A 25,261-nucleotide genomic window follows, 5' to 3' on the forward strand; every position below is an offset into this window, starting at 1 on the left:
ATCACTGCAGGTAGCTGTTTAACTATCAGTTACACCCTGTGATGTTTTTTCCAATTTAGTTTGGCATTTTCTTTTAAATTTTGAGATACAAACAATGAAGCATTATAGTCGTATATAAATGATGCTTCCTCATAGCAGGCATTGTATTCCTCTATATCTTATGGTCTTTCTGCCACCTCTTCCACAATATTATCAAAGTGTTTTCTTTTTGTGTTTATCAATTGTTAAGGGGCATAACAGGGTCTGTTGCATTTTGTCCAGTGAATTATTGTTGTCTTTCTTCTGGAAAATAAAGCTACTTTGCTGAGGGGGGGTGCTACACAGATCTGCGGGTAAATGGATAAATATTTTAAATTCTTATATACATTTTATTGCCTTAAATACTTCCCTCTGTAGGTTCTTTTGAAATACCTGCTATCTGAGCATCGGTGTATAGTTGGCCAGTTTTACACTGTTTGCCACAACTTTTTCCATGCCCATTATGTAAGTCTACTCCATTGTCCAGTGAGATCACAAAAAATTCACATGTGGATTTGAACTGCTAGGAGTCGGATAATTGAGTAAGGACTAAGATTTAGGAAATGATGATGCTGGGGGAAGGTAACACAATCATGAATTTAATTTAAATTCTAACTTAATTTTACCAGTATTTAGTGAATTTAAGATTGCACGATTGTAAGGATTAGCACCAATATAATTTGAACCACATACAAGATTCTCTTTATCACATTAATATTGTAAGAAATTCTGAAAAAAAACTTACATGCAATATAGTAAATGTGAATGCTTGGAGAAAAGTTTGGCTCACATGGATGTAGAATGTAGCAGAGATTCCTATGTGCTGCTCATGTTCCCTTACATCTTAGTGGCTCACAGTAGCACAACATCGACACTTTCCTGATTTTTAATACTTCAGAAAAATAAATTGAATATTGAAGTGGCACTCAGATATGGTAGAAGAGTTACATAGATTTATAGTGTATTCCCGTTTATGATATTTTAATTTTATACAATGGTCAGTCTTTAGGTCTTTGAATTACATTCATTGTTCAATCATATAGACCTTGAAATATATTCAATGGGTTACTTTTTCTTTTAAGGTCAGAATATGCCTGGGTGGGAAGTTGGTTTAGGCAGAAACACAATTTTAATTATGAGCACCAGAGTTTCTTCCTAGAATACAGAAGTAAACATTCATGGATAGTTGTGTCTTTAGTATCCAAGTCCATGATGATCATTGACAGAAACATACATATTGGTTTCAAGCAAAGTAAGATTATTTTGTGAAATTTAATGAGAATTATTGTCTCAAATGGGGCAGAGGTAGTAGATATTCGAATCAATTAATATTTGTTGAACACGATAGCAGAATGGCACTCATGAATCCCTCAAGTTATAACTCTATGTACCAGACTTGCTTGGCACAGTTCAAGCTAACAAAAGTCTCTGCAAATCTAGTGGAGGACCACATGATACTTCACTCATATTTTCGAAGGTACTGGAATTTTATGGATTTATGGAGAAAGGATTGTTAATTTTTTTCAAGGCCTTTGTTTTCAGAAGTTATCCTCAATCTCTGAAGAGCTTTGAGTATTATTGACTTTTTATAGTTATAATTTTTGGTTATTTTCTATTTAAGTCAACAAATTGTGTCATTAAAACTATAAGTTCAAGTTATTAGTAATCTTAAGTACATGTTTATAGCTTTAAGAAAACTGATATTTATCCCTATGATGTTCATTAATTTATATCATTTATTTCTGTTACAGAGTCTGTCAGTGCTGTTTAATGAAGTTGCATTCAAAAACTACAACCATGCTTCCTTTCTGCATCTTGAGAAACTGACATTGGAGCAGACGTCTTCCTTGACCTTATGGTATTATAAAACCAACTGATTCCACATTTCATTTGTATTGTGGATTACTCATATAAATATTTAGATTGAACTTAATATCTAATTATATTCTGGAATTTGCTGAAGATATTAGAGATAAGTTTATTCCTTGATTAATTAGTGCTTCACTTACACCAGGTCATGTCTTTTAAAGTCATGTTGTAGGCTTAGGTTCAATTGTCTACTGTTCATCTTATTTGTACATGTCAGTTAGGGCGTTACCACTTGCTGAGTAAAATTCCTAGAATTAATCACCCTTTTAATATGAATCTCTAGGAGTTATTCCTTTTCTGTAGATAAGGGGAGGACCGCATCTTCTGACCTACAAAGGTTCCCCCAATAGTTTTCACATAAGGCCAGGTTATGGAGACAAGGGCAGCAGAAGTCTAGCAAGTCTTGATTCCCTGGCATCTTTACCATATAATGAGGCTAACAAACCCTTGATTCTGGTGAGGTTGTGTACCTTCTAAGAGAAAGAATACTAATTGTCTTTTGAGATATCATGTTGTGCAAGTATATCTGCATAAATTATAGATATTTTTGAAAATTATATTCCCTTAAAATTTAGTTTTACATTTTTTTTCAGTTTAAATTTAGATAAGAAACAAGGTTGCTTCACAAGTCAGTTCCAGGTCCCTCTCCCTTTCCCTCCCCTCCTCCCGTGCCCTCCCCCCAACCCTCCCATTATCCACTCTTTTCCCCAGGGAGGGCGAGGCTCTCCATGGGGGTGTCCATAGTCTGTCATTTCATATATTTAAAATTATTTTGAGTTTCTTTCTTTAAATTGAACTTAAGGTCATATACAGAAGACTATTTAATGGGAGTTATAAGTTAGTTTTGTTCTCCAAGACTGTTTAAAGTGAATTACTGTGGTGTACTTTTCTTTTCCAGCACACTTTCATTGATATTGGAATTCTCTTGGTTCAGTATAAATGTTATAATAATTCACTATGACGAAAGAATAAAACTTGTGGAGATCTATTGGCCCACTCTACATAATCTCTACATATTTGTGTATACTGCATTTAGTATAATATTAAAACTACTTATCTAGGAACTTGGGACTCTCTCTAACATATGTAGATCTTGCTATCTATATGAAATTGATATTTTGTTTACATTTATATATTTTACAATTTCTCACTATTTATTACTAAAAATTTCCTCTCTTATTTCAAGATCCTGATATAAGGTCTCACAAGCCTGCTCATGTGTAATCTTAGGATAAAGCACGGAAGAAATGCTTCTCCCCAACATCTGGGAATGCATCATCGAAGAAATGCTCACCATTCCTAACCTGTGGTATTGTAGATCTTGTTTTTTTAAAGTTCATATTATATTACTAATTCCTTTCACACAACATTCCATTATACATTTACATTTTCATGTGTTAACTTGTCTGCTCACCATATTTGTGTATGTCTTCCTATTTCTGTAGAAATCATATGAAAATTGTTTCCAACTAGACATGGCTTATGTTTCCTGCCACAGAAAAATCTACTGCTTATTTACTGCAGTATTTGCCATGAGGTGAATGTCCTGTAAATTGTCATTGAAGTCGCATCCATTTGTATCTTTTCTTTTTGTCTCCTGGGAAAGTACAGAACCTTTAGTATCCTGGGTATTTATTTCTTTTAAGTTGATAAGATTCAAGTTCTTTGTATGGCCTGATTTCTTGAGTCTCTTTTAATTCTTATTGAATTAATCTTTGTTAATGCATGTGTTTTCATACATTCATATAAATTTTAGTAATTTTAATCCCAATTCTCTTATTCTCCCACTCTGGCAAAACTGTACTTTTTAACTCCCTTTTCAAAATTTTTTCTTTATTATAGAAATATGAGATTTCAATACAAGAGATGGTCATTTACATAATATGTACATAACCATCTCTCATATTATTGTGCACTCATCAGTCCACTTTCAAATTCGTCAGCCCCTCATTAATCATTATTGTTAAACACATTCACATCCAAATACATATATACTAACATGTAAACATATCTCTCTCAATTTTTCTGTTGTTCTTACATCTATAATATACTGTGGAAATGATGACAAAAATCGGGGGTGTCTTACACACACAAAAACACACTGTTGTCTCAGAATTGGCCTACCATTGTAACAAGCTGCTGAGCTCTAAGAGCAATGACTGATTCTGTGTCAAAGAAAACAACGAGGATCTGGATGGAGGAAATGACCTAGTATTGTTCTTGGCTCCAAACCTTTGTGCAAATAAAGCAGAACCTTCATACATCCATGGCCATATACAAAGATATATTTAATTTTTCATTTAGAGCACCTTTTTTCATTTTACTAATCTTTAACAATATCCAACTGATTTCATGACAACAAGCTTTTCCTATGTTCTGAAATTTCAAGTTCTCACTGTTTCCTATCTATTTGTACATTGTGTCAATAAATATGAATTCACAAAAATTGCAGGTTTTTTTTGGGATGAACGATGATTTTGTTTTTGATATCAGGAAAGTGAAGTGTAATTGAACATAAAGTGTGGAAATTAACTTTATGTTACAGAGTCACTTTTTTGTCCTTTCTTTTGTCTTTGGAAGAGATGACAAAGTTTCCTTTAAGGGACATGGAAAACAGAGAAGGTGAGGTATACCAAGAAGGTTAGGCCACCTGGAAAATTGCAACGATTTGAGAAATCCCAGGATTACAGAATTTTTCTCCTTGATGGCAGGTATGCTTGATACCTCTGTGACTGTTTTCTACCTGGGAATTCCACATCAATGACAGAAGCATCAGCAACTCACTGCAAAGGAAACATGGGTCCTTCTGTTTTTACAGACATATGTGTCTCATGAAGAGATTCAGCTCTGAGAGATACTTGTGTTAAGGTAAGAGATGTAGGAAAATGCAATGTGAACCTGACAATTTGTCAATGGCTTCCCATATAGCAGGTGTATTAGAATAGAGAAAATACATGCAAATTTCAGGTAGTATTTTTATAGGTATGGAGATCAAAAATGGAAATAGGATACAGTTTATACCAATAGTACAGAGCAGCCTCTTGCACCCATATAGATGTAACATAATGGAGTCATGTAGTTATAATTTCAGGTGTCTGTGGAAATGATTGTCAAAGTTTATTAAACACTGAGATTTTTAGAGCTTAAGAAAAACTTCCACAATGTTTTGGGATATATGTAATTATGTATAATTAAAAAACTGCTGAATATTCCTCATATAGACCGTGTGTGCATGTGTTTAGCGCTCTATCCTTTTTGTCATCTGTGCCATGAAAGCGTTCATCCTTCAGATGTCTACCTCGTCATATTTTAGCATCTATCATTGCAGGTAGCTCTTCAACTAGCCGTTAGATCCTGTGAGTATTCTCCTGTCTACTTTGCCATTTCCAGTTCAAGAGTCTTTATATATTTTATTAAACTTTATGTATCTTATTTTCATATATAAACATTGAATATTTATAGTCATACATAGAGGATACTTTCTCACTGCAGGAAAAATATTCCTCTGCATCTTATGGTCTTTCTTCCAAATCTTCCACAATATTACCCAAGTGTGCAGTGTTGAGTGAGTTTTTCTATTTTTTAAATTTGATTGGTCATAGCAATGCCAGTTGTATTTTGACCAGAAGATTATTGTTATGGTATCCATCTTCTGGAAAATGAAGCTACTTTGTTGGTGTGAGTGCTACACTCATCTGTGGGTAAATAGATACATATTTTAAATGCATATAGAAATTTTACTGTCTTAAAAATTTTGTCAGTAGGTTCTATTCGAATACCTGTTATCTCACTGTCTGTGGATAGCTGGCCAGATTGACAGTGTTTGTCATAATTTTCCCCTTAACATTATATACGTGTACTCCATTGACTTAAGTTATCACAAGCAATTCATATTTGGTTTTGAAATGCAATGACTCTGATAACCAAGAAAGGGTTCAGTTTTAGGAAATGATGATGCTTGGGGAAGTTTAGGAAAATCATAAATTTCACATACGCTCTGTAGTAATTTTACCAGCAGTGGATGCCTTAAGATTTTATGGTAGTCATCCCTTTAGATCAGTAGAGGTCACTCTGATGCCTGATCTGTCTTCTAACCTATGATTCCCTCTTCCCCCTATTCTACCCCCACCCATTCAAACTTCCTGTTCCCCCATGACCTACTCTCTCCTCATCTTCTTCCCCTCTCTTCTTCACAAATCCCACTGCCCCCCACCCCTCGCCCTGTTCCCCATCCATTCAGAGGATCTTGTCTCAATCCTCTTCTCTTGGGTACTATGCATATATGCTTATGTTTTAGGTTCTTTCCTGTTTCCCAGACTCTCTATCAGTGGAAGTGCAGACTGGCACTATCCTGATCCATGTCTAAAATCCATATATGAGTGAGTACATACCATGTTTGTCTTTTTGCGACTGGGTTACCTCACTCAGGATGGTTTCTTCCAGTGGTATCTATTTACCTGCGAACTTCAAGATTCCATTGTTTTTTTTCACCAATTGGCAAGCTAAGCAATAGTGGAGATACCACCTCGAATGCACAGGACTTCCCCAACATCTCCTCTTTTCTGTTTAAACAAAAAGAAAGTCTTAACTTTAACACAGTCAAATTATATATAACAGAACAGTTATCAAATAAGAACATATTTACAATATTTTAGCAAGATTTAAAGAAAATATCATCTATGTCATTCTTGTGAGTCCAAAGTCCTATATGTAGCTTATCTTTTATCATAACTAAGGAAAACTATAATTATAACTATCTGTCTTCAACTCCATCAAAGACCACAGAAGGATAATATATAAACACTAGGATTGATAGAGACATCTTACTGCCTGGACAGTCACCCGAAGTTCCACTGTAACGTTGGGGCATCCATCTTCAGCCCATAGGCCACAATGTATCCAGAAGATTTCTCAGCCAAGCAGGAAATTTCAAACTCTCCATCTGCATCAGCAGTCTGTCAGTCATTTTTCTGTGTCCTGCAGAAAGTCCTGTAGACTCTTCCATGAAGCAGGAACCCTGTAAGACTGAGTTTAGTAGACACTTTCCTGTGGGTCCTTCATGTCCAGATTATACAACAACAAACAGTTCAGGCAAGAGCAGTTCCTTGCCAAATGGCTAATCTTGGCATGTTGAAAGCAAACTCCCTAACAACTTTCTTCGATGCCCATGTTCCTCTCAGACATAATTGGTGCTGCCAGGAGCAGACATTTCTCATTGTCAAGAAAAACCTAAACCATTTTAAATGGCATTTTCTGAAGGTCTTTGAGAGGTTTGAAGACAGTTTATCTATCTCAAATATATTTCTGTATATCTAGAAAACCAAACTAACCTAACTATAAGTTCTGACTATTATAAGTAACTATCTATAGTCTGTATTTAATTACGCATAATGTTTTAAAAGATCAGTATAAGCACAATACTTAATCAAGAGGAGAAATATACACATCACAAAATTGACCCTGAATTTGTATCAATAAATGAAAAACAATACCCATACCATAATTCCCCTTTTTTACCATTAAAAAGATTGGCTGTGATTACTAGCCAATTATAAACAACCCCATTTAAGTGAAAACAAAGATTTATAAACAAGATTGGAATTAGGACGTCGCTCATTCCAAACTGCTTCGTGCTGGAAGGGGGCACTGTTCATACCATGGGGATCATGACAAAACACAGAAGCCTGTATAAGTCCTTATTTTCAGGGTCTGTAAAGCTCCATCATCTTAGCTGTTTCAATTGTTGGAACACCTGCTCCACTGCTTCCGGGGGTCTTGGTTCGTCATCCACAGAAGCCTGGAAGGAATCCTCAGCTTTTCATTTTCTGTAGAAACATAAGCAAAATCTCCTTTTCCAAGTAACATATCCTTATACTTAAATTTTGAAGTCAAGGCATTTTCAAAAGATAGAAGTTGGATTAATTTAGCAGCATTTATAATCAAGACTACTTTAGTAGCAGTTCCTTCCTGAGCAACCAAAAAACTGAAAAACACAATAGCATACAGTATCCATACTCTCTGTGTATTTTCCATCTTTACGTGGCTTATTTATTTATCTATTATTATTATTACTCTATTTCTTTCACTTTTATTTATTTTTCTCTGAGACAGGGTTTCTCTTTGGAAATCTGACTGCCTCTGCCTCTGGAGCAATTCCTACCGGTGTGCGCCACCACAACCGGCTTCTTTATTTTCTCTGTCAATCTTACTCATATTTTTAAACACACTGTAAACTTTTAGAGGTTTTTCTTCATCCTAGTCTTTTACTGTAATCCTTTACTGTAAATCTTTATGTTTTTCTGGCCACATGTGTTATCTGTTAAAACTGCGGCTGTTTAAACTGCTGTTTCCAAGATGGCGGGCGTAAGTGTGATTCCAGCTTACTGCCTCAGTCACTGCTGACATCCAGCAAAAGCTGCCACTTCCAGCTGTACGTACACACCTTTTAATCATTAGCAGAGTCTCTTAAAACAACCTTGCTGTTTTTTTTTTTATGTCGAGATAGGAAGACTCCGGTAAGCGAGCCACGTGAATCTCGGCTTGTCACAAACAAAACACCTGAGAAAAATGCTGCTATCAAAAATCTGTGCTTCTCTCCATTCTTCTGTTTCTAAAATTCCTTTATAGCTTTTGTCATTCTACGTGGAAATTCAATCCCACTCTGATACCATTCTGTAAAGAGAGGCTTTTTTCTTTGGGAGGAGCCTTCCTGCCAGCCTGGTTCTAGAGCCGCATCAGTCCCAAATAATCACACAGGAGGCTATAATAATTATGAAGCTGTTGGCCTTGCTTGTTTCTTACTGGCTAGCTCTGACTTAAGTAATTACCCCATAAGTGTTAATCTAAGTATGTCTCTTTCCAGAGAGTAGTTCCGGGCTTCCTACCCCGTGGTGGTTACATCTTGACTCTCTTGTGTTTCTCCTTACCCAGAGTCCTTCTGGACTACTAGTCCCTCCTATCTAGATTCACTATTGGCCAGACAGTGCTTTATTGACAAATGCACAGGACTTCCCCAAAATATATTATCTACTTTCCACAAGGGAAAATTTCCTGCATAGTCAGAAAATGAAATGGATGGAGATACAGAGTAGTTGAACCTTCACTACTCTCCCCAGCCTTGACTATGAAATAAGTTTTCATTAGTGGGATGATGAGTAATACAGATTTTTTTCTTCTTTTTTATTTAAATTAGAAACAAACTTGTTTTACATATCAGTCCCAGGTACCCCTCCCTTCACTCCCTTCTCCCCACTGGCACCCTATCCCATACTCTTTCTGCTCCCCAAAGAGGGTCAGGCCTTCCATGGTGGTTCTTCAAAGTCCGGCAAAGCATTTACAGCAGGGCCTTGACCCTCCCCCATGTTTCTAGGCTGAGAGACTATCCCTCAATTTGGAGTGGTATCCTAAGGTTCATTTGTGTACTTTGGGTAAATACTGACCCACTACCAGAGGCCCCATATATTGCTCAGACTTCCAATCTGATATCCATATTCAGGGGATCTGGAACAGTCTTTTGCTAGTTAACCAGCTATCAGTCTGGTGTCTTTGAACTACTCCCTTTTCAGGTCAGCTGTTTCTGTGGGTTTCTCCTGCCTGATCTTGACCCCTTTGGTCATCACTCCTCCATATCTGCAAGTGGATTCCAGGACTTCAGCTCAGATATTTAGCTGTGCATGTCTTCTTCTGCTTCCCTCATATATTGGAATAAGGCTCTGGAATGGCTTATAAGGTAGTAGTCAATCTAATTATCATAAAATGACATTTAAGTTAGCCTCTCCATTATTGATTAGATTGTTAGCTGTGGTCATCCTTGTAGATCTCTAGATATTTCCATAGTGTCAGATCGCTCTTCAAATCTATTATGGATCCCTCTATTATTGTATCTCCTTTGGTATTTATTAATCCTCAGTTTGATTTTACTACTCATAAGAAAATGATTTACAGCATGTATATATATATATATATATATTTATATGTCGTATTGTAATCACTCTTTTTTTTAATTTAGATAAGAAACAAGGTTGCTTCACAAGTCAGTTCCAGGTCCCTCTCCCTTTCCCTCCCCTCCTACCTTGTCCATCCCCCAACCCCCCCATTATCCCCTCATTTCCCCAGGGAGGGTGAGGCCCTCCATGGGGGGTGTCCATAGTCTGTCATTTTATATAGGGCAGGGCCTAGACCCTTCCCCAAGAGTTCAGGGTGAGAGTGCCCCTCACATTGTTGGATGGGAGTCCAAAGTCCGTGTGTATACTCGGGATGGGTACTGATCTGCTGCCCAAGGCTCAATAGATTATCTAGACCTCCTCACTGACACTCACTTTCAGGGGTTCTTGATCAGTCCCATGCTGGATTCCCAGGCTGATGCCTGGGATTCAAGAGTTAACCTTTGTCTGGTCAGCTGTTTCTGGGGGTTAATCCAGGTCAGTCTTAATCCCTTTGGTCATCAGTCCTCCTTCCCTGTTACTGGCTTTCTTGAGTTCATCTCAGTACTTACCCGAGGGAGTCTGCCTCTTCTTTGATCAGCCACTAAATGAAGTTTCTGTTTCCCAGACTCTCTGGCCATGGGATTGTAGGCTGGCACTCCCCAGATCTATGTCTAAAATCCATATATGAGAGAGTACATGCCATGTTTCTCTTTTTGTGACTGGGTTACCTCACTCATGATGGTTTCTTCTAGTGTCATATATTTGCCTGCAAATCTCAGGATTCCATTGTGTTTTTCTGCTGAATAGTACTCCATTGTGTAAATGTACCACATTTTCTCTATCCACTCTTCGGGTGAGGGGCATCTAGGTTGCTTCCAAGTTCTGGCTATTACAAATAATGCTGCTATGAACATAGTGGAACAGGCATCTTTGTTGTATGAATGGGCATCATTTGGATATATGCCTAAGAGTGGAGTTGCTGGGTCTTGTGGTAGGTTTATTCCCATTTTTCTGAGGAATCTCCATACTGATTTCCAAAGTGGCTGAACAAGTTGGCACTCCCACCTGCAATGGAGGAATGTTCCCCTTTCACCACATCCTCTCCAGCATAAATTTTCGTTGGCGTTTTTGATTTTAGCCATCCTGATGTTTTTTTTTTAATTTGCCTTACTCCTTCTTCACCTAGAACATCATTTTTGGGAGAGGAAAGGAACCCCCACAGGGCAGGAACCTGAAGGCAGAAGTGTGGCAGAGACTATGGAGGGGTTCTGTGTACTGGTTTATCTCATGGCTTGCTTAGCCTGCTTTCTTATAGAACGCAGGACTACTTGCCCAGGGATAGCACCATTCACAACGGGATGGGCCCTCACCCATTAATCAGTCTGATCTTATGGAGGTATTTTCTCAGTTGAGGTTTCCTCATCTCCAATGACTCTAGTTTGTTGTCAAGTTGGCATGAATCTAACCAGTACAACGACATAATCTTTACTGTCCCAGAGTGTTCAATGGAAATGTCAGCAGGGTTTACAGGGCTGTTCTGAGGATTCAATGAGATAATCTATTACAAATGCTGAGAACACTGCTTGATTTTTAATGGGCTCTCTTCCACTAGTCTATATGAAGTGCTAAAACTACAAAGGAGGATAAAACAGTATTTCATTTTGTTGTTTGTTTCCATGAGCTTATAATTTGGCATAGAGGCTAAGAACAAACTTTTTTTTCTATGTTTTTTATACATGATGTCATCATCCTTCTCATGATGGTTTCAGATTCAGGCATTGAGGACATCCTTGTATGCCTTCTCCTGAGAAGCTTTCACTCACTGCAGACACAGGCAACACACCTGGCTTGTGGTGCAGCAATTTTAAGGCCTTCCTTCCTTTTATATATTCACTATTAGTTTCATGTGTGTAAAACTCGATGAACGTTTTATGGTTGCGTATTCACATTTTTGTTCACCATAGTTTAACTCCATACATTTGTACACATCTTCCTATTTCTGTAGAAATCATATGATGCTCTCTCTACCTATATGCAGTTTATATTACTTGCCACAGAAAGTGTTGCTGTTCATTTTCTTCACTAATATCCCTGAGCACAGTGTCCAGTAAATGTTCTGTGAAGTGGCATCTACTTGTATCTATTTCTTTGTAACTAATGGGAAAGCACACCACCTTTATGATTATGGATATCACCTTCCATTTAATTTCATGAAATTCCATCTTCATACCTAACCTGATCTGCTGAGTCTTTTCTTATTTTGAATTTATCTTTATTAATAAATATAATTTCATACATTTTTCACAATGATTTTTGTTCATTTAATCCCAATTCTTCATCTCATCCTACTCTTCTACTGAAACAATGGTTTCTTTTGCCCTTTCTTAACTACTTCATAGAAGACTAGTGTATTTACATAATTTAGACATCTCTGTCCCTACAAATGTTTCTGTGTAATCCTCTTTCGTATTCAGAACCTCTTCATTATCATTATTGATTTTATACAGCAAACATAAACACACGCACATAAACACACAATCACATATAAACAGAATCTGCTGAATCCCATTAGTATTACTGGGTAAATAATACTCTTTGGCTATAAGGAAAGAATTTGAAATACAGTTAGGGATCATAATGATTTATGAATATAATGTCAATTTCATCCAAGTTATATGGGGTCATCACTCAAATGACTTTTACTTTTTTACTTTATGGGGCATGATGATTTTCTTGTTTGGCAAGTCTTGGATACCAGCAGGTAGGTATTAGTTGAGTACAAGCTATAAGAGCCACTGTTTTATATATTTATTCTTCCTTTTTTCAAAGTTAGAAATAATCTTGTTTCACATGTCAATCACAGCTCCCTCTCCTTCCCCTCCACCCCGCTGTCCCCCACCAGGCCCCCAGTCCCCCACCCAATCTCCATTCTGATCCTCAAGGAGGGTGAAGCCCTCCATGGAGGATCTCCAGAGTCTGTCATTTCATCAAGGGTAGTGCCTAGCCAATAGTTTATCTTTAATGATACATAACTAGGCTGGGCAGTACATCTGCTGTGAGTATTTACATGTCACTTCTTGAAATCAACCAGGTCCAACAGTAATATACTGTACTCCCTTGTGACTCTCTTGGACTCCACTTGAAAAAAACTCAAAAGTGGTTTCTTCTGCCTATATCTGTAGGTATTTTGAGATTACATATAATCTCCTGGTGGGTGTATCACCTTTCCAAGCATGTTAATTTCAGTAAATACATTCATATGTATTTAATTGGGGTAAATATAAAATAATAATTTCATTGTTTTTTATCATTCTTTGTGTTTCTGTTTTTCTTCAGTTTACTTCCTGATTTCTCATAGACCTGACTTGCAGAACTGTTTATAAAGTAATATTTATGTAGTTCTGTCAGTCTTTAAGTTATAATAGTAAGGTATTTGAGACTTTTTGTGGGGGGAGGAAAGGATTTATTTTAACTTATATTTTAGACTTTTTGTCACTGGTCGTTTTATTATATTATGAAGTTATTTGACTATTTGGTTAAGGAAAAAGGAAAGATAATGGCCTGATAATTCTACTTTTCCTTTGAGATTTCCCCAAATATCTGTGTTTCACAGAACTATCATGTAAGGCATGTAACTACTTTGCCCCGACTTGTTTTATGCAAGTCTGACAAGAATGAAAATGGCTTTATACACAGCTTTGAGGATACAGGATATAGATTATGAACTTAGAAGGCTCTATCTGTGCACCTATATAAAATCCATAGCAACTGCTGGGCAAAGGCAATCTGATGACAACTTGTGTGAGAGACCAAGCAAATTGAAGTTGAATACTCCACAATTGTAGTTTTGCTTGGGAAGGACCAGGATTTTGTCCTTGATATGATTGTTCTTTTCTTCCCTGCCATGGATGAAAAGACAGTCACTGCATATCCACCATGGAGCGCCTCATCCTCCCTGGGGATCAGAGTGGATATAAGAGGGGAAGGAGAGGGAGCTGTGATTGACACAAACATACACACACACACACACACACACACACACACACACACTCTCTCTCTCTCTCTCAGAGAGACAGAGACAGAGAGAGAGACAGAGACAGTGACAGAGATCATATACATGCACAGATACCTATACACAAAGAAGAGAGTCATCAGTTTTAGCACAGTATCGATATTAGGGTTGTGTAGTGATTTTAGGTTAATGCATGTAGAATGGTTCTATACAAACACACAATATGTATGTAAATATGTGTTTACATTGTATAAAATATTTTTAAGCAGTTAAGATCCCAAAGAATCAATAGAAGGATTTGTCCTCTGGCTGTCTCCTCCATGAAGTTGTGTGTGCTAACCCCACGTTAAAACTGCTTTTGCATACACACACAAAAGAATACACAGTCACACACACATAGACAGAGAGAGAGTGTGTAAGAGAGACTGAGAGATAATGACAGGGTTTCTAAAACACATATTAACTCATTTATATAACATCATGTCATTTTAGGACTCTCCATTGTCACTGGGTATATTGGTAAACTGTATCTTGAGACATAATTTATTACTGTAATGCAGGCAGTTTTTTGTTACGAACACTTTGATCTACTTGCATGAAAGAGCCAACATTGACACAATATACAGAGAGAAAAAGAAAAGACATACAAATATACAAATAAAATAGTCAACTATGATTGTTATGTGAATGATAAGTCAATAGTAGTATCCAGTTGTTCTAGAATTTTTTTCTTCTTTATTTAAATTAGAAACAAATTTGATTTACATATCAGTCCCTGTTACCTCTACCTCCACTACCTTCTCCCCACAAGCCCCCTATACCATCCTCTTTCTCCTCCCCAGGAAAGGTGAGGCCTTCCATAATGGATCTTCAAAGTCTGTCAAACCATTTGCAGCATGGCCTAGACCCTCCCCCATGTGTCTAGGCTGAGAGACTATCTCTCTTTTTAGAGTGGGACCATATAGTTCAGTTGTGTACTTTGGGTAAATAGTGATCCACTACCAGAGGCCCCATAGATTGCTCAGACCTCCAAACTGAAATCCACATTCAGGGGATCTGGATAAGTCTTTTGCTAGTTTACCAGCTATCAGTCTGGGTTCTTTAAGCTACTCCCTTTTCTGGTCAGCCGTTTCTATGGGTTTCTCCAGCCTGATCTTGACCCCTTTGCTCATCACTCCTCTGTATCTGCAAGTGGATTCCAGGACTTCAGCTCAGATATTTAGCTGTTCATGTCTTCTTCTGCTTCCCTCAGATACTGGATGAAGGCTCTAGGATGGCATATTAGGTAGTCGTCAATCTCATTATCAGAGAATGGCATTTAATGTAGCCTCTCCACTATTACTTAAATTGTTAATTGAGGTTGACCTTGTAGAAATCTTGATGTTTCCCTAGTTCCAGATTTCTCTTCAAACCTAATATGGATCCCTCTATTATGGTATCTCTTGTCCTGATCTACTTCTCTCTTCCAATTTTCATCTGGTATCCATTTCTCCTAGAACTTTTGAGAAAGCTTTCACCTAGTATATCTTTTGTATTTGTAATATGAGTTAAATGATAAGTATATGATAATTTTGAACTCACAATTTCTCTCAAGTAATATTTGAAACTTCCGTTCCCTTCATAAGACATGCTGCTTACTTTTCTTCCTTAATATTGGGGATGCAAATGAACAAAATGTTTAATTTTTTAATTTATTTTATAATTTTATCGATTCCCCTCTTTCCAATTCCTCTCATTTAACCCTCCTTTTTCACTTGTCAATTTATGATCTCTCTCTCTCATTCTCTCTCTCTCTTTCATTCTCTCTCTCACATACACACAGAGAAAGAGAGAGAGAGATAGAGAGAGAGAAAATGCACTGTTAAATACATAATACAAAATTAAAGAATATGCCCTGGATAAGAGAATAATAAATTTTTAATGTATTATTCATTTATGAAAATTTTTTTTACCTCCCAGTGGTTTTAGATAGTATGGATATCCCCTAAGTGGAAGGAAGTGGCGATAGAGTGGGAGGCTCTGGGGGATGGTGGGGAGGTGCAGGAGGAAGGGATTGAAAGTGAACTGGGATTGACATGTGAAGCAAGCTATTTAAAATTAATGTAATTAAAAAAAGAATAAAGGATATTAAGTAGAAGTCTTCAAACCCGAAATATGGGCTTGTGAACTGACATTCATCCATATCGCCTGAAGTGAATTTATTGTCATTTGAATTGCAAGTAAGGTAGTTCCTGTCCATGTTGCTGTTGACATGTTCTTATGCTGTTGCACTGAATGGTGATGACTTTGGTGATGCCAGGAAGGAAAAGCTCTGTTGGCCCAACAAAACCAAGGCCACAGAAAACAAGCAGAGTCAATGTTTGTATTTTATATCTGATGAGATAGCAAACAATAGGAAGATTAGCCTCTTCCTTCTAAATGTGGGAATAGTGTGCAGTGTTTTCTTTGTAATTCAGGTACATTCTTTTTTATTAATTTTCAGTTTTGAATTTAAATTTAAGTTAGAATCAAAGTTGCCTCAAATGTCAATCCCAGGTCCATCTTCCATTCCTGCCCCTCCTCCCACCCCCTACCAAAAACCCCCCAACATCCACTCATTTCCCCAGGGAGGGAGGGGCCCTCCATGGGGGTGTACATAGTCTGTCATTTCATCCAGTGCAGGGCCTAGACCCTCCCCCAAGAGTCCAGGCTTAGAGTGCATCTCTCATCGATGAATGGGCACCCAAATTCCATCTGTTTGCCTGGGATAAATACTGAACTACTTACTACCCAAGTCCCATGACCTAGGATTCCACACTGACACCCACATTCAGGAGTTCTTGATCAGTCACATGCTGGATTCCCACCCATCAGTCAAGAGCTAACCCTTGCCAGATCCGCTGTTTCTCGGGGTTAAACCAGCTCAGAATTAACCCCTTTCTCATCATTGCTCCCTCTCTGTCACTGGGTTCCTTGAGTTCAGCTTAGTGTTTAGTTTGGCAGTCTGCTTCTCCTTCCATCCGTTTATGATAATTATTGAAAAAAATGTTTTAACCTCGTATATCATTTGGCATTTTAAAGGAGAATAATGGTTATTAGTATGTGATATTTTTTAATCATTTTTATTTTAATTTTAAATAGCTTGTTTTGCATGTCAATCCCAGTTTCCTCTCCCTCCCCTCCTCCGGCACTCCCCTTCCCCCCAACCCTCCCACCCTATTGCCAAATCCTTCCACATAGGGGATATCTAGAGTCTGTCATTTTACTCCAGGTATGGTCCAGACACTCCCCTAAGAGTCCAGGCTGAGAGAGCATCCCTCTTTGTGCTATAGGCACACGAAGACTGTTTGTATATCAGGGATAGACACTGATCCACAACTCAGGGCCCCATAGGTTGCCCAGGCCTTCTTGCTGACTCACATTTGGGGGGGTCCAGATCAGTCCCATACTGGCCTCCCCACTGTCGGTCTGGGGTCCAAGAGCTCTCCCCTGTTCAGATCAGCTGTCTCTGCTGGTTTTGCCAGCCCATTCTTTGCCAATTTGCTCATCACTCCTCTCTCTCTGTCACTGGGTTCCTTGGGTTCAGTTCAGTGATTAATTGTGTGCTTGCCTCTGCTTCCATCAGTCACAGGATGAAGGCTCCCGGATAGTTATAGACATCAAGATCATTATCAGGAATGGGCATTCGAAGTGATCTCTCCACTATTGCTTAGCTTGCAAATTGGTGTTATCCCTTTAGATCACTCGAGGTCGCTCTGGTGCCTGATCTGTATTCTAGCCTATGATTCCCTCTTCCCCCTATTCTACCCCCACCCCCTCAACTTCCTGTTTCCCCATGAAGAACTCTCTTCCTCTTCACCCCCTCTCTTCTTCCCAGGTCCCGCTCTCCCCCACCCCTGGCTGTGTTCCCCATCCATTCAGAGGATCTTGTCTCAATCCTCTTGGGTACTATGCATATATACATATCTTTTAGGTTCTTTCCTGTTTCCTAGACTCTCTATCAGTGGAAGTGCAGACTGGCACTATCCTGATCCATGTCTAAAATCCATATATGAGAGAGTACATACCATGTTTGTCTTTTTGCGACTGGGTTACCTCACTCAAGATGGTTTCTCCCAGGGCTATCCATTTACCTGCGAATTTCAAGATTCCATTATTTTTTTCTGCTGAGTAATACTCCATTGCGTAAATGTAACACATTTTTTCTATCCACTCATCAGTTGAGGGGCATCTAGGTTGCTTCCAGGTTCTGGCTATTACAAACAGTGCTGCTATGAACATAGTGGAGCAGATGCTCTTGTTGTATGTACTTGCCTCATTTGGATATATGCCTAAGAGTGGAATTGCTGGGTCTAGTGGTAGATTAATTCCCATTTTCCTGAGGAATCTCCATACTGATTTCCAAAGAGGCTGTATGAGTCGGCACTCCCACCAGCAGTGGAGGAGTGTTCCTCTCTCTCCACATCCTCTCCAGCATAAATTGTCTTCGGTGTTTTTGATTTTAGCCATGCTGACAGGAGTAAGATGGTATCTCAGAGTTGTTTTGATTTGCATTTCCCTGATGGCTAATGATGTGGAGCACTTTCTTAAGTGTCTCTTGGCCATTTTAGCCTCCTCTACTGAGAATTCTCCATTTAGCTCTGTACCCCATCCTTTGGTGTTTTGGAGACATGTTTCTTGAGTTCTTTGTAAATTTTGGAGATTAGCCCTCTGTCAGATGTGGGGTTAGTGAATACCTTTTCCCATTCTGTGGACTACCTTTTTGTCTTTTTGACAGTGTCCTTTGCCTTATAGAAGCTTTTTAGTTTTAGAAGGTCCCATTTGTTAATTGTCGATTTCAGTGCCTGGAGTGGTCTCCTGTACCAACTCGTTGAAGAGTATCTCCCACTTTCTCTTCTAAAAGTTTCAGTGTGGCTGGATTTATGTTGAGATCTTTGATCCATTTGGACTTAAGTTTTGTACAAGGTGATAAACATGGATCTATCTGCAGTCTTCTGCATATCCATACCAGTTATGCCAGCACCATTTGTTGAAGATGCTTTCTTTTTTCCATTGTACAGTTTTAGCTTCTTTGTCAAAAATCAAGTGTTCATAGGTGTGTGGGTTAAAATCAGAGCTTTCGATTCGGTTCCATTGGTCTACCTGCCTATTTTTGTGCCAATACCAAGCTGTTTTCAGGATTATAGCTCTATAATAGAGCTTGAAGTCAGGTATGGTGATGCCTCCTGAAGTTCCTTTATTGTATAGGGATGTTTTAGCCATCCTGGGCCTTTTGTTTTTCCATATAATGTTGATTAATGTTCTTTCCAGTTCCTTGAAGAATTGTGATGGAATTTTGATAGGGATTACATTGAATCTGTAGACTGCTTTTGGCAAGATTGCCATTTTTATTATGTTGATCCTACCAATCCAAGAGCATGGGAGATCTTTCCATTTTCTGGTATCTTCTTTGATTTCTTTCTTTAAAGACACAAAGTTCTTGATAAACAGGTCTTTAATTTCCTTGGTTAACATTATCCCCAGATATTTGATGCTGTTTTTGGCTATTGTAAATGGTGATGTTTCTCTGATTTCTTTCTCAGTCACTTCATCATCTGTATATAATAGGGCCACTGATATTTTTTTATGAGACAGGGTTTCTTTGTACTGGTTTGGAGGCTGTCGGTCCAGCCTGGCCTCGAACTCACAGAGATCCGCCTGCCTATGCCTCCTGAGTGCTGGAATTAAAGGTATGCACCACCACTGCCCGGTGGGCCACTGATTTTTTTGAGTTTACCTTGTATCCTGCCACATTGCTGAAGGTGTTTATCAGCTCTAGGAGTAACCTTGCAGAGTTTTTTGGGTCACATATGTAAACTATCATATCATCTGCAAATAGTGAAAGTTTGACTTCTTCTTTTCCTATTTGTATCCCCTTTATCTCCTTTTGTTGTCTTATTTCTGTAGCTAGAACTTCAAGTACAATATTGAAGAGATATGGAGAGAGTGGACAGCCTTGTCTTGTTCCTGATTTTAGAGGAATTGCTTTGAGTTTCTCTCCATTTAGTTTGATGTTAGCTGTTGGTTTACTGTATATTGCTTTTATTATGTTCAGGTACGTTCCTGTTATCCCTGATCTCTCTAGGACCTTTATATAGAAGGGGTGCTGGATTTTGTCAAAGGCTTTTTCAGCATCTAGTGAGATGATCATGTGGTTTTTCTTTCGCAGATTGTTAATATGGTGGATTACATTGATAGATTTTCTAATGTTGAACCATCCCTGCATTCCTGGGATGAAGCCTACTTGATCATGGTGGATGATTTTTCTGATGTGTTCTTGAATCCGGTTTGTGAGTATTTTATTGAGTATTTTTGCATCAATGTTCATGAGGGAAATTGGTCTGTAGTTCTCTTTCTTAGTTGTGTCTTTGTGTGGCTTGGGTATCAAGGTAATTGTAGCCTCATAGAAAGAGTTTGACAGTGAGCCTCCTGCTTCTATTGTGTGGAATACTTTGAGAAGTATTGGAATTAGCTCTTCTTTGAATTTCTGGTAGAATTCTGCACTGAAGCCATCTGGGCCTGCACTTTTTTTTGATTGGGAGACTTTTGATGACTGCTTCTATTTCATTAGGGGTTATAGGTCTGTTTAGATTGTTTACCTGTTCTTGATTTAGTTTTGGCAAGTGATATCTATCCAGGAAATTGTCCATTTCCTTTAAATTTTCAAATTTTGTGGAGTACAGATTTTCAAAGTATGCCCTGATGATTCTCTGGATTTCCTCAGAGTCTGTTGTTATGTCCCCTTTTTCATCCCTGATTTTGTTAATTATCATGCTCTCCCTCTATCTTTTGGTTAGTTTGGACAGAGGTTTATCTATTTTGTTGATTTTCTCAAAGAACCAACTCTTTGTTTCATTGATTCTTCTCAGTGTTTTTCTGGTTTCTACTTGATTGATTTCAGCCCTCAATTTGATTATTTCCTGGCATCTGCTCCTCCTGGGGGAGTTTGCTTCTTTTTGTTCTAGAACATTCAGCTGTGCTATTAATCCTCTAGTATGACTGGTCTCCAGTTTTTTCATGTGGGCACTTAGTGCTATAAACTTTCCTCTCAGCACTGCTTTCAAAGTATCCCATAAGTTTGTGTATGTTGTGTCTTCATTCTCATTGAAGTCGAGAAGGCTTTAATTCCTTTTTTATTTATTCCTTTACCCAGGGATGGTGCAATTGTGCATTGCTCAATCTCCATGAGTTTGTAGGGTTTCTGCGATTTGTGTTATTGTTGAATTCTACTGTTAATGCATGGTGGTCTGATAAGATGCAGGGGATTATTCCAATTTTTTTGTATCTGTGGCGATTTGCTATGTTTCCTATTATGTGGTCAATTTTAGAGAAGGTATCATTTGGTGCCGAGAAGAAGGTATATCCCTTTGTATTTGGGTGGAATGCTCTATAGATGTCTGTTAAACCCAGTTGGGTCATAACTTCTATTAGTTCTTTTGTTTCTTTGTTAAGTTTCTGTCTGGAGGTCCTGTCTAGCGGTGAGAGCGGAGTGTTGAAGTCTCCTACTATTAGTGTGTGAGATTTTATGTTCATTTTGAGCTTTAGTAATGTTTCTTTCACAAATGTAGGTGCCTTTGTATTTGGGGCATAGATGTTTAAAATTGAGACTTCGTCTTGATGTATTTTTCCTTTGATGAATATGAAGTGTCCTTCTTCCTCTCTTTTGATTGATTTTAATTTGAAATCTAATTTGTTAGATATTAGGATTGCTACACCCGCTTGTTTCTTGGGACCGTTTGATTGGAAGATCTTTTCCCAACCCTTTACTCTGAGATAATGTCTGTCTTTGATGTTGAGATGTGTTTCTTGAATGCAGCAGAAGGAAGGGTTCTGTCTTCATATCCATTCTGCTAGTCTGTGTCTTGTTATAGGCAAGTTGAGACCGTTGACATTGAGGGATATTAATGACCATTGATTGGTGATCCTTGTTTGTGCTTGATTTATTGTTAGTGAAGTTATTTTGTGTAGTTTCTCATCCCTTTTTCTTTTGGTGTTTTGTAAAGTGTGATTATATATTGCCAGTGTCTTTGTGAATGTAGTTATCTTCCTTGGCTCTAGGTGTTCCTTCTAGCATTTTCTGAGAGCTGGATTCATGGATACGTATTGTTTAAATCTGGCTTTGTCATGGAATATTTTGTTTTCTCCATCTATGGTAATTGAGATCTTTGCTGGATATAGTAGTCTGGGCTGGCATCCTTGTTCCCTTACCATTTGTAGCACATCTGTCCAGGATCTTCTGGCTTTCATCGTTTCCATTGAGAAGTCAAGTGTAATTCGGATAGGTCTGCCTTTGTATGTTACTTGGCCTTTTTCTTTAGCTGCTCTTAATATTTTCTCTTTACTCTGTAGGTTTGATGTTTTGATTATTATATGGCAAGGTGAATTCTTTTTCTGGTCGAGCCTATTTGGTGTTCTGTAAGATTCTTGTACTTTCATAGGCATATCTTTCTTTAGGTTAGGGAAGTTTTCTATGATTTTGTTGAATATGTTTTCTGTACCTTTAAGATGAATTTCTTCACCTTCTTCTATACCTATTATTCTCAGGTTTGGCTTCTTCATGGTGTCCCATATTTCCTGGATATTTTGTGTTAAGGATTTGTTGGTTTTGAGATTTTCTTTGGTTGACGACTCTATATCCTCTAATGAGTCTTCAACACGTGAGATTCTCTCTTCTATCTCTTGTATTCTATTGGTGATACTTGCATCTGTAGTTCCTGATCATTTACCCAGCTTTTCTATTTCCAGCATCCCTTCATTCTGTGTTTTCTTTATCGTTTCTATTTCAGCTTTCAATCCTACAACTGTTTGAGTTTTTTCTTTAATTTTTTTGGTTGTTCTTTCTTGGTGCTCTCTAGATTCTTTGAGAGATTTGTTTATTTCTTGAAATTTTCCCCCATTTCATGGATTTTTTGTTTGTATTTCTTTAAGTGATTTCCTCGTTTCTTCTTTGAGTGTCTCCATCATCTTCATTAAATAATTTTTAAGGTCTGTCGCCTTTTCTTTGTCTATGTAGTGCTTTTCAGGTCTTGCTGGTGTTGGATCCCTCGATTCTGGTGGGGTCATGTTGGTGTTTCTATTGCTGAGTGATCTCTTATTCTGTCTTCTTCCCATCTCTTCTTTCAGTGGGTGCTGGTGGGGTCTTTCCATCTCCACTGGTCTCCTTCATTCCTGCAGCTGAAGCTGGGATGCTGACACGGAGTTTGGGTCCTGGTATGGCTGATGTCTTTTCTGAAGCTGGTCTCACTGGTGTTGGGGTCTTGGAATTGTTGACTTCTTTGCTGTGTGTGCAGGTCTCCTGAAGCTGTGCTTGCTGGGGTTGCGGTCTTGGAAGGGCTGATGTCTTTCCTGAAGCTGGACTCGCTGGGGTTGGGGTCTTGGAAGGGCTGATGTCTTTCCTGAAGCTGGACTTGCTGGGGTTGGGGTCTTGGAAGGGCTGATGTCTTTCCTGTGTGGGCGGGTCTTCTGGATGCCAGGAGCCGCCCGGAAGATCAAGGGGGATGGGTGATGGGCGGGCAGTCCCCGCTGGAGCCCCAATCTCACCTGAAGCTGGACTCACTGGGGTTGGGGTCATGGAGGGGCTGATGTCTTTCCTGAAGCTGGATGTGATATTTTTAATGATTATTTTTTCTTTTGAATGATTCATTCATCTCATTTTTTTGTATTCATAAGAGTGTGTGTGTGTGTTTGTGTGCAATAAGTTTTGAAAACAGGAAGTGGGTGTATAATGCTCTTGTTTTGCTCTTTTCTTTCTGCATAATTTTAATGACATTTAATTTTTCTTAGTTCTGTAAAAATGTTATAATAATTAATTATGACAAAACAGTAAAACACATGGAGATTAATTGGCCCACTCTGCATAATCTCTATATAACTTGTGAATACTGAATTCATAATAATATTAAATCTATTTATGTAAGAATTTGAGACTCTCTAACATATGTAGATCTTACTAACTGTATGAAATTGATATTTTGATTACATTTATATGTTTTACAGTTTCTCACTACTTATTCCTAAAAATTTCCGCCCTTATTTCAGGATTCTGATGTAGGTGTCACAAACCTGCTCATGGTAACCTCAGACTAAAGCACAGAAGAAATGCTTCTCCCCAAACGCTGGGAAGAATTCGTTGAAGACGTGCTCACTATACCTAACTTGTGTTAGTATAAAACTTGTTTTTTTTTGTAACTCTTGTTTCCTAGGATTAATTTTTTCATGCAACATTCAAGTTTTCATGTATTAACATGTTGGCTAAACATATTTGTGTTTGTCTTACTATTTCTGTAGAAATAATATGATATTCTTTTCAACAAGACATGCTTTATATTTCTTGCCATAGAATAACCTACTGCTCATTTACTCTAGCAATTGCCCTGAGGGCAATGTCTGGTAAATATTCTTTGATGTGGTATCCACTAGTACCTTTCCTTTTTGACTCTTGATAAAGTACAGAACCTTTAGGGATCCTTCATATATCTTTCTTTTATATTGATAAAATTCTAGTTCTATTTATGACTTGATATGTTCACTATTTTCTTCTTCTTTTAGGATTCATCTTTCTTAATATGTATGTTTTCATATGTTTTTATAAGTTTTGGTAATTTTGATTACAGGCTCATTATTCTTTTCTTCTGTTGAAGCAGTAATTTCTCAGACCCTTTGCCATATTATTTTTTATTCTAAAATCATGATCTTTTCGTGGACATGTGTATAATATCCACATAACTATCTCTCAAAATCTTACTGTGCATTCATCAATCTTATTTCAAACCTTAAACCCTCATTAACTGTTATTGTTACATACGTACACATACAAATACATATATATTAATATGTAAATATAACCATCTGAATGTATCTATTGTTCTTAAATCTACAATACTCTGTGGATATGATGACAAAAATTGTTGGTGTCTTACAAACACCTCCCCCCCACAAACACTATGGTGGCACCTTGGCTCCTGCTGTCTCCGCTGGGATGGAAGCCTCAGTGGTGGAGCCCAGGTCCAGGCAGGTGTTCCAGAAATGGGACCTGGTTTACCTGGTTCTGTGGATGGCACAGGAGACTATTGTGCATTGGTTTCCAATACTGGGATGGAAGACAGAGTGGTAGACTCCAAGCAAAGGCACCTGCCTAACCCCATGGTTAGAGCCGGAGATTAGGCTGCTGGGGTGCCTTGCCTCCTGCCTCTGTGATGGAAGCTGCCTTGGCAGCTCCCAAGCACCAGCAGGCAGCCGGAAATGTTCCTTGGATTACCTGGTCCCGTGTGTGGAGCAGTAGACTATGGTGTGTTGATTCCTGCCACTGTGATAGAAGATGCAGCAGTTGACCCTAAACACAGGCAGCCGGTCTAGTCCTAGTTCTGTGGGTGGAGCAGGAAACTATAGTGGTGGCTTGGCTCCTGCCGCCTCCACCGGG

At 38.2% G+C, this 25,261-nt stretch overlaps 1 long non-coding RNA gene across 1 annotated transcript; it reads left to right on the forward strand.

Annotated features, from left to right (window-relative positions):
- The first annotated feature begins 1,716 nt into the window (after positions 1–1,716).
- LOC121134768 lies at positions 1,717–24,302 on the forward strand. The gene is made up of 4 exons (XR_005871993.1): positions 1,717–1,876; positions 3,074–3,196; positions 4,599–4,755; positions 23,881–24,302. It is a non-coding gene; the product is annotated as an uncharacterized LOC121134768 (long non-coding RNA).
- Positions 24,303–25,261: the final 959 nt, after the last annotated feature.

The sequence above is a fragment of the Mesocricetus auratus genome, unplaced genomic scaffold (assembly GCF_017639785.1).
Source record: "Mesocricetus auratus isolate SY011 unplaced genomic scaffold, BCM_Maur_2.0 Super-Scaffold_100030, whole genome shotgun sequence".
Taxonomy (NCBI): Eukaryota; Metazoa; Chordata; class Mammalia; order Rodentia; family Cricetidae; genus Mesocricetus; species Mesocricetus auratus.